General features: G+C 40.2%; 1 long non-coding RNA gene across 1 annotated transcript; it reads left to right on the plus strand.

Annotated features, from left to right (window-relative positions):
* The first annotated feature begins 766 nt into the window (after positions 1–766).
* On the plus strand, positions 767–9,314 carry LOC135965086 (uncharacterized). The gene is made up of 4 exons (XR_010577945.2): positions 767–904; positions 3,483–3,753; positions 4,337–4,554; positions 7,567–9,314. It is a non-coding gene; the product is annotated as an uncharacterized lncRNA (long non-coding RNA).
* The last annotated feature ends 356 nt before the right edge of the window (positions 9,315–9,670 follow it).

A 9,670-nucleotide genomic window follows, 5' to 3' on the forward strand; every position in this document is an offset into this window, starting at 1 on the left:
TGTGTACACCTTACCCCTCTGGAAGTTATCAGAATCAAAATGGTCTCACTAAGACTAAGAAAACCTGGGCAGGCCGGGCGCGGTGGCTCAAGCCTGTAATCCCAGCACTTTGGGAGGCCGAGACGGGCGGATCACGAGGTCAGGAGATCGAGACCATCCCGGCTAACACAGTGAAACCCCGTCTCTACTAAAAAAATACAAAAAACTAGCTGGGCGAGGTGGCGGGCGCCTGTAGTCCCAGCTACTCCGGAGGCTGAGGCAGGAGAATGGCGTAAACCCGGGAGGCGGAGCTTGCAGTGAGCGGAGATCCGGCCACTGCACTGCAGCCCGGGTGACAGAGCGAGACTCCGTCTCAAAAAAGAAAAAAAAGAAAAAAAAAAAAAAAGAAAACCTGGGCAAATAGACCCAAGAAGACCATCATTAGAGGATTGTTATGTTTATATGTCTGATAACAAAAACTATCAGAAAAGACTAAAAAAACCGCAACCTTGCACAAAGGGCATTGCAGCCTTACACAGAAAAGACACCTGCAGTGACACAGGCCCAGAAACTGCTGGTCTAACCTCAGACTCATCACTCTTGTTACTGATCTTTGCAGCCAAGAATAATTAATTCAAAAACAACTATGCAATCCTCCACATTAAAAATTTTGTTCTTCTTTACCTCTATTAATATGCACATGGTTTACTATGACATTTACATTCTCATTACAATAATCTATTCCACGTAAATATTTTTTACTTGAGAGACTCTTTGTTTGCTGTTTAGGTTTACACATATGGTGTCTTAAATGGGACCTGCAAAGTTTACAATTGGAAGGAATTGGTGATTCTTGGAGCATGCATGCAGTCTTCACTTTATACCCTTTAGCGCTCTGCTTCTATAAGTCACCCTTTCTGCCCTGGTGAGTCTTCTTTCAGTTTAAACCTCAGTTATTTGATACATGATTTTTGGTATGTTGAGGTCTGGTTTGAATAAGGCTCCTTTAATAAAAGACCATATATCCCTCCTAGAACAATGAAAGCTTTTTGGTCATTTCTGGTAAGTCCTTTCTGCTATAAAGACAAACATCTTTCTGGATTGTGTACTCTTGGTTTCTACAGAACTTACCTTCTGTTTGTGAAGCATTTATTTTCTAGTTTGCACACATAGTTTTATATTTTGTTTGATTTACACAGCAAGGTTATATTTTATATGAACGTTTTTATCTTGGGCTCCTTTGAATTTGTTTGAGGTTTCCCCCTTACTTGTTTCTAAAAAGTGACACTAGCTTAGTTGCCACTATCTAAAACACTGGGCTAACCTCCTGGCATTTTCTTACAAGATTTATAGAATTTCCTTTGCTCTCTAGATATTAATAAGAAACAGAATAGGATTCTCAAACATTCAGATATGCTAGGTTTCTTGGACTCCTCATGGCTACATAGTATGATGCTTCTTTTGGACATTTTAAAATAAAAAGGCAAAATTACATCAGGAAAATTTAGGGCTTAAATGGTTATTATTTTAAAAACTCACAACTGTAGAGTTAACATATGGAGTCCTCTAAGTTCTCTATTTTTTTCCTGCTTACTCTGTATCTGCTTGCTTTTCTACTGTTGTTGAGATAAAACTCACTGCTTATGGTATTCTAGCCAAGATGTGTATTTTTTTTTTTAAATTATACTTTATGTTCTAGGATACATGTGCACAACATGTAGGTTTGTTACATATGCATACATGTGCCATGTTGGGGTGCTGTACCCATTAAATAGTCATTTACATTAGGTATGTTTCTTAATGCTATCCCTCTCCCCTCCCCCTACCCCACAATAGGCCCTGGTGTGTGATATTTTCCTTTCTGTGTCCAAGTGATCTCATTGTTCAAGTCCCACCTATGAGTGAGAACATGCGGTGTTTGGTTTTCTGTTCTCGCTATAGTTTGCTGAGAATGATGCTTTCCAGCTGCATCCATGTCCCTACAAAGGACACAAACTCATCCTTTTTCATGGCTGCATAGTATTCCATGGTGTATATGTGCCACATTTTCTTAATCCAGTCTGTCGTTGATGGACATTTGCGTTGGTTCCAAGTCTTTGCTATTGTGAATAGTGCCGTAATAAACATACATGTGCAATATGTCTTTATGGCAGCATGATTTATAATCCTTTGGGTATATACCCAGTAATGGGATGGCTGGGTCAAATGGTATTTCTAGTTCTAGATCCTTGAGGAATCACCACACTGTCTTCTACAATGGTTGAACCAGTTTACAGTCCCACCAACAGTGTAAAAGTGTTCCTATTTCTCCACACTCTCTCCAACACCTGTTGTTTCCTGACTTTTTAATGATCGCCATTCTAACTGGTGTGAGATGATATCTCATTGTGGTTTTGATTTGCATTTCTCTGATTCAAGTGATGATGAGCATTTTTTCACGTGTCTGTTGGCTGCATAAATGTCTTCTTTTGAGAAGTGTCTGTTCATATCCTTTGCCCACTTTTTGATGGAGTTATTTGTTTTTTCCTGTGCCTCACTCTTCTCAGTGTTTTGAGAGGAGGAGCGCCACCCCAACTTGAGCTCGGGCCACAGTTATGAGCTCAATACCCCTTAACTGTGCTCAAACTCTGGGAAGCTGGGACAGGTCTTGTAGCTGTATCCTCCTGTACCTCAGGGATAAGCTGTGCTGAAGCAGGAAAACTGCTTTTGGTCTGCCAGAAAAACACTCAGGTGGTACAGTGGAGGCTGTGCTATGTGTACACCCTTGAGGGAGCATCCAGGCATCAACTGGGGAAGGGCCCGGCAGAAAAGGGGCTGTACAGATCAGATGCACTTCAGACCCTCAGGAAAGGCAGCCTTGCTCTCTCCTGGTCCAGCTGTCAGCAGGGACTAGAGTCATGCAGAGAAAGATGGAGAGCCTTGAGGAATGGGTGCCTATTCCTGTATTTAGCTGCAGCTGCCTCATGCATGAAACCTTTTGGGCTCCATGCATGTTTGAGCTCCGCCTCTCCCTACTCTCCTGGCAGTGCCCTCTGCCAGTTCAAATGTCTGTGTGGATCATGGGATCTCTTGTAGCTAGGATCTTAGAGGTCCATGGCAAGCGTGTGTGACCCATAGTTCCTTCACTCTCTCCTTCCTTAGGTCCCGTTCTGGACCAAGAGCTGGTCCTGGTGTCTGGTGACTCAGTCTGGCTTCCTAGCTTCCTCCCTCTTCAAACTCAGTGTCTGTATTGCCGCTCTATTGACTTCATGTGTTTCTTTTTTTCCCAAAGATCTGTTCAAAGTGTGACGATTTACTTAATATTTTGTTTTCTCTCTGTGGAAGAGATGTTTCCTGACTGCATCTGGTTGACCATCTTGTCCCCCAGCTAAAAGTGTAATTTACATTTTGATATGGTTTGGCTCTGTGTCTGAACTTTATTACAACTAAAAATTACTACTTTTATGTTAGACTATTCTCAGTCTTCCTTCTTCATTACCAAACCTTATTGTTTGATCCTATAGAAGCAGTGGAAATTGCATCTTCAGAAGATCGACATGTGGATGGAGAGATTGAAGTTCTTCAACAGGCATTATATATGAAAATGATGCAAAATAAATGTGAAACACTACAGATGGATCAGGGGAGGTTGGAAGAAGAACTAGTGAACCTCAAAAGTCACATGGAAATGAATATGTTAGAACGTGGTCTATTGGAACACCATAAACAGGAGGTTGAAGAAGAGCAAGGCAGGAGATAATAGAACAATTAGAAAAAGTCAATCTATTTTTACAGGTTAGTTTATTATCCATAATGTGCCTTCATTCATTTCACTGCAAATTATAGTTTGGATATAAACATTTATGTGTTTCCTCTACTTCTGTTATAGCAATTTGTTTGGTAGATTTCTAGAAGGAAGGTGATATCTGTTTCTCTCTCTAAATATTTCACTTGCCACCATTACTGTAACTAAATTGATCTTCTGTAATAATGATTCTCATTAGTGAATCATTTGATTACTAAAATCAGTTGGCATAAAACAAGACTAATAGAGAAAGAAAAATGGGATTTAAAAATTATACTACACTCTTAAAATATTCTTAAGTTATATTGTTCAACTTTTTAGAATTTAAATTGATTCTGTTATTCTTTGGAGTGTTACATTTCATGAGTACTACCATAAGTATGATTTCATTTTTTTATAATTCAGATTAAATTATTAACTTAGCTGATACTGACAATAAATATATTAAACTTGAGATTCTTTTTTCATATAGTTAAAAATGCTCTCTAGATCACTGACCCAAAACAAAAAGAAACAAATATACAATGGTTATTCAGGCTATAATTTTTTATATACCCTTTTAATTTGTTTTAGACACAAGAAACATCTCAAGAAGAGCTACAGTGGTTAACAGAAGAAAACATTGCTTCCATGTAAGGTCAGATGGAACTGATAATTGAAAATCTGGAATTCCAACTCTACAAAGCAAACACTTCACAAGCAGACTATAATACAGCAGAATTGGAAACATATAAGAAACTGCATCTAGAAGAATTAAAAGCTAGAGAATCTCTGTCAGATAAATTAAGCAAGTACGTCAAAGACAGAATCACAGAAAATAAATGAAGATCATTAATTTGCCTCAAAAGCATAATTTTTAGTGAGACAGATTCATAAGATTGGGGGAAGCAAAAGCTAACTAGATTAGACAATTTTGGAAAATGATGTTAGTAAATGAACTTACTTTTAAAATGTTAGTCTAGGACAATTCATACCACTCCCCTGTTTTTTTTGGTGGGGGTTTTTGTTTGTTTGTTTTTCTTTTGTTTTCTGTTTCTTTGAGATGGATTCTCACTCTGTTGCCCAAACTAGAGTGCAGTTAGTGGCATGATCTGGACTCACTGCAACTGTGCCTCCGGAGTTCTAGCAATTCTCCGGCCTCAGACTCCCAAGTATGACCTTTCATGATCTCGCCACGCCCAGCTAAGTTTTGTATTTGTAGTAGAGACGGGGTATCATCATGTTGGCCAGGCTGGTCTCAAACTCTTGACCTCAAGTGATCTGCCCACCTTCGCCTCCCACAGTGCTGGGACTACAAGCATGAGCCATCATGCCTGGCCTGATTTTTGGTTTTATATGGTTCCTTTTCCCCTTAATATTCTTATGTAGTTAACCTGATCTATTAATTTTTCTGCCAAGTATCTTGAAGCTTCATAATTTAGACAGTGATACTGTTATACAATTGTTTGTCAGCATTCCTCTATATAGAAATATTAATTAGTTTAATTATTTTTGATAAGATTACAACTTAAACTGAAAAAAGGGTCAGGCACTTCTACTCCTTTGCACATTCTGGCACTCAGTAAATTAACTTTCCTTGATTGCAATCTTTGGTATTATCCTTAGAGGTCACCTTGGAACAAAGTATTTTGTACAGTTTTTCCACTCCACATAAAGGCATAGTTGTGAAATAGGGAATGGTAAACACAGGCTTGAAAGGAAATATAATTCATAAAGTGGTGAAAAATAACACCTTGGTCAGCCTGAAGCGGTGGGTGGAAGACCAAAAGGGCAGGCCCTACTTCTGATGCTGTGGCCACGATTTTAGGAGCAAAATGCCTTTGGAGATGATTAAGTTCTCTTTGATCTCAGCTGTCTCCTCCTCCCCTGAGAGTTGTTGTTCTGAATGATTCCTTGGTACCAAATGCTTAATTTTTCTCAGATAATGGGTGAAATGTACAAGAGTGTTCAATAGATATGTTTGAAAATGTCTTTGAGGGCCGGGCGCGGTGGCTCAAGCCTGTAATCCCAGCTCTTTGGGAGGCCCAGACGGGCGGATCACGAGGTCAGGAGATTGAGACCATCCTGGCTAACCCGGTGAAACCCCGTCTCTACTAAAAACTACAAAAAACTAGCCGGGCGAGGTGGCGGGCGCCTGTAGTCCCAGCTACTCGGGAGGCTGAGGCAGGAGAATGGCGTGAACCCGGGAGGCGGGGCTTGCAGTGAGCCTAGATCTGGCCACTACACTCCAGCCTGGGCAACAGAGCAAGACTCCGTCTCAAAAAAAAAAAAAAAAAAAAAAGAAAATGTCTTTGAGAGACAGTGTTTTTTTTTGTTTGCTGTAACTGGTTTACTAAATACAAGCTTCATTTTATTTATTTTACTGTCCATATTTAAGGAGTAAGACATGATGTTTTAATATATTTATACACAGTCCAATGGTTACTCTGGTCCAGCGAATTAGCATCTTTAACATTTCATGTAGTTACTCTTGAAACACAAGTATTTTTTTCTTTTCTTTTCTTTCTTTCTTTGTTTTTTGAGATGGAATCTCCCTATGTCGCCCAGGCTGGAGTGCAATGGTGGGATCTCGGCTCACTCCAAACTTCTCCTCCCAGATTCAAGCAATTCTCTTGCCTCAGCCTCCCAAGTAGTTGGGATTACAAGCGTCCACCACCACGCCCCGCTAAGTTTTGTATTTTTAGTGGAGACGGGGTTTCTTGCCATGTGGGTCAGGCTGTTCTCCAATTCCTGAACTCAGCTGATCCGCCTTCCTCAGCCTCCCAAAGTGCTGGGTACAGGGGTGAGCAACCACCACACCACCACTGCTGGCCTTTTTTTTTTTTTTTTTTTTTTTTTTTGGAGATGGAGTCTTGCTCTGCTCTGTCACCCAGCCTCAAGTGCAGTGGCACAATCTCGGGTCACTGCAACCTCCGCTTCCCAGGTTCAAGCGATTCTCCTGCCTCAACCTCCTGAGTGCTGGAATTACAGGCGCCCAGCACCGCACCCGGCTAATTTTTGTATTTTTAGTAGAGACGGGGTTTCACCATGTTGGGCAGGCTGGTCTCAAACTCCTGATCTCAAATGATCCGCCAGCCTCGGCTTCCCAAAGTGCTAGGATTACAGGTGTGAGCCACCGACCCCGGCCTAAACACAAATATTTCTTTTTGTTTGTTTGTTTGTTTTTGTTTCTGAGGCAGAATTTCGTTCTTGTTCCCCAGGCTGTAGTGCAATAGCGCGATTTTGGTGCACCGCATCCTCGGCCTCCAGGGTTCAAGTGTTTCTCCTGCCTCACCCTCCCGAATAGCTGGCATTACAGGCAGGCACCACCAAGTCCAGCAAATTTTTGTATTTTTAGTAGAGACAAGGTTTCTCCGTGTTGATCAAGCTGGTCTCAATCTCCCCACCTCTGGTGATCCTCTGACTCTGCCTCCCAAAGTGCTGGGATTACAGCCATGAGACACTGTGCCTGGGCTAAACACAAATATTTCTAATGGTATCTTTAAGAATCTTATAAGTAGAGCCATTTCAGAAGGCAACAAGTGTGACTTGTTAATCCATACATCATTAATAGCTTTTGCTCTTCCCTACCTACTTTGTTTGAATTACTTGTTAGAAATCCTCGAGAAATATATGTACTTCTTTACAACAACTTTAAAATTATAACTGTATACAGCATATAGGCTCTAATACACTTTCAGAGTTAAAACATGGTTTGTTGTATCTTTCATTGACTCATGGTCACTATTTAAACAACGCAAGTCATTTAGACACATTTGTTAAAAAACAAAATACTCAGTATCTGTCTTTTGCAATCTTCACAGACGTAAAGAAATTCTAGCAGATGTCAGCACCAAACTTCTTCAAGAAAATGAGTGGAGCAGATCTTTATTTACTTCTCATACTACAAGGCCAGTCCTAGAGTCACCATGCAATGGAAATCTTAATGATAATTTAGATCTCAACAGAATACATATCCCAAGAGAAACCTTAATGATTCCTACTTCAAGCTCATTGTCTTCAAATATCAGAATGGAGAACGACTTGTCAAAAGTTAGGTATAGTATTTTTTCTTCTTTGGTTTTCAGACTTCTGATATAGTTCTCTCTATATTTTTGGCAAGATACTGAGTTGTCTAACTGACTCGTGCATTTTAAATAAAGGTCCTAATTATCTGTGTTTCTAAGGAAAGGAAACAAATCTTACAGCTTTTTTTTTCTTTTTTTTAAGTCCCTGGGGTTTTAATTGTCAAAAGATATTCATTTTTTAACTTTACTCAACAAATGTAACTATACCAGCACATTTTAAATTTCTGTAAAAATTGCATTTAAGTTAGATTGTGGAAATGTACTGGTATTGCCTAACAACCAGTTATACGTGGAGATGCTTTGGCTTACTTTCTTTTTTTTTTTTTTAAGTTCTAGGGTACATGTGCACAACGTGCAGGTTTGTTACATATGCATACATGTGCCTTGTTGGTGTACTACACCCATTAACTCATCATTTACATTGAGTATATCTCCTAATGCTATCCCTCCCCCCACCCCCTACCCCGCAACAGTCCCGGTGTGTGATGTTCCCCTTCCTGTGTCCAAGTGTTCTCATTGTTCAATTCCCACCTATAAGTGAGAACATGCGGTGTGTGATTTTTTTGTCCTTGTCATAGTTTGCTGAGAATGACGGTTTCCAGCTGCATCCATGTCCCTAACAAAGGACATGAACTCATTCTTTTTTCTTACATGATTACATCCTTAATTGCTGTTGTACTTACAGCATTTCAATTCAATTGTTGCAAAATGTGCCTGTTGCTGTGCAATTGTACAGTGGTTTTTAAATACTTAAAGCAATATTTGAATTCTTAAAGTGAAGTTCACTTATGTCTATCTTACCATCACTCAAATGATTTATGGCTGAGATGGCAATGATATCAGGAGTAGTTAAATAGCAAATGTGACCAAACAGAATACATTCTGTTCTTTCTACTCAGAATTCCATGTAAAACTGCACAGGGTTCCCAGCTCCCTAGGACATGACACTTTCAAACTTTCAAGGTTCAACTGAACAAGAACTTTTCAATCCAACTGTTAGGGTAGCCAGTTAGTCAGACATTAACAGACAGGAGGAAAGGTAGCTATGTAGGAAGAAACACCACAGAACAACTCTTAAGATGCTCAGTAATTACTCATTCTATGGTTGAACTGTCAGAATGTGTTAACTACAATCTGATAAAGAAGGGGAAAGGCAAAAGGGGAATTCTTAAGAGCTGTGTGGGCACAATGAGTACAAATTTGAGTGCTATACTACCTTCCTGGGGTGGAGGTAATGAGCAATGCCATCATTGGGTAGAATTTGTCTTGATCACTGGGTTCTGCATATGCACATTAACCAAGAGTAAGGGAGGGTCTGCAGCCTGGGTGTGAACTGGGCAAGAACAAAGGCAGGAACCTAAAGAAGAAAGTGAGAGAAAAGATCAAATGCAGAATGTATTGAGGCTGTTCCCAGCCAAGTCAGCGCACTCTTCTCTTAAAGCATACTGTTACTTGCACAATAAATGTTTTGCTGGATTTACTAACTGGTGTTTTGGTTGAATTCTTTCTTGCAAAAAGACAAGAACTGAGGACACTTTCTGGAACTCCAGGCTTGGCCATACCTTTTGGTGCTGTGACTTGCATCTTGTCGTGAGGTAGGGACTGTGCTCGCCACTGTCTCCTCTCACATGTCTGCTTCTATGCAGCATAGACTGTGAGAATGCTGAGCATGCTGAGCAATCTCCCTAGCATCTCCACTTTGTGTGTTCAACTAGAGCACTTTCACCTAATGCCCAACAGAGCTCCCCAAGCACAGAATGCTTTTTTCTTGACAGAGAACCTAAGGCTTCTGATTACTTCCATATTCTCACAACTGACCTCTGGGGACTTACCACCCTGT

Source organism: Macaca fascicularis, chromosome 9, assembly GCF_037993035.2.
Source record: "Macaca fascicularis isolate 582-1 chromosome 9, T2T-MFA8v1.1".
Classification (NCBI taxonomy): Eukaryota; Metazoa; Chordata; class Mammalia; order Primates; family Cercopithecidae; genus Macaca; species Macaca fascicularis.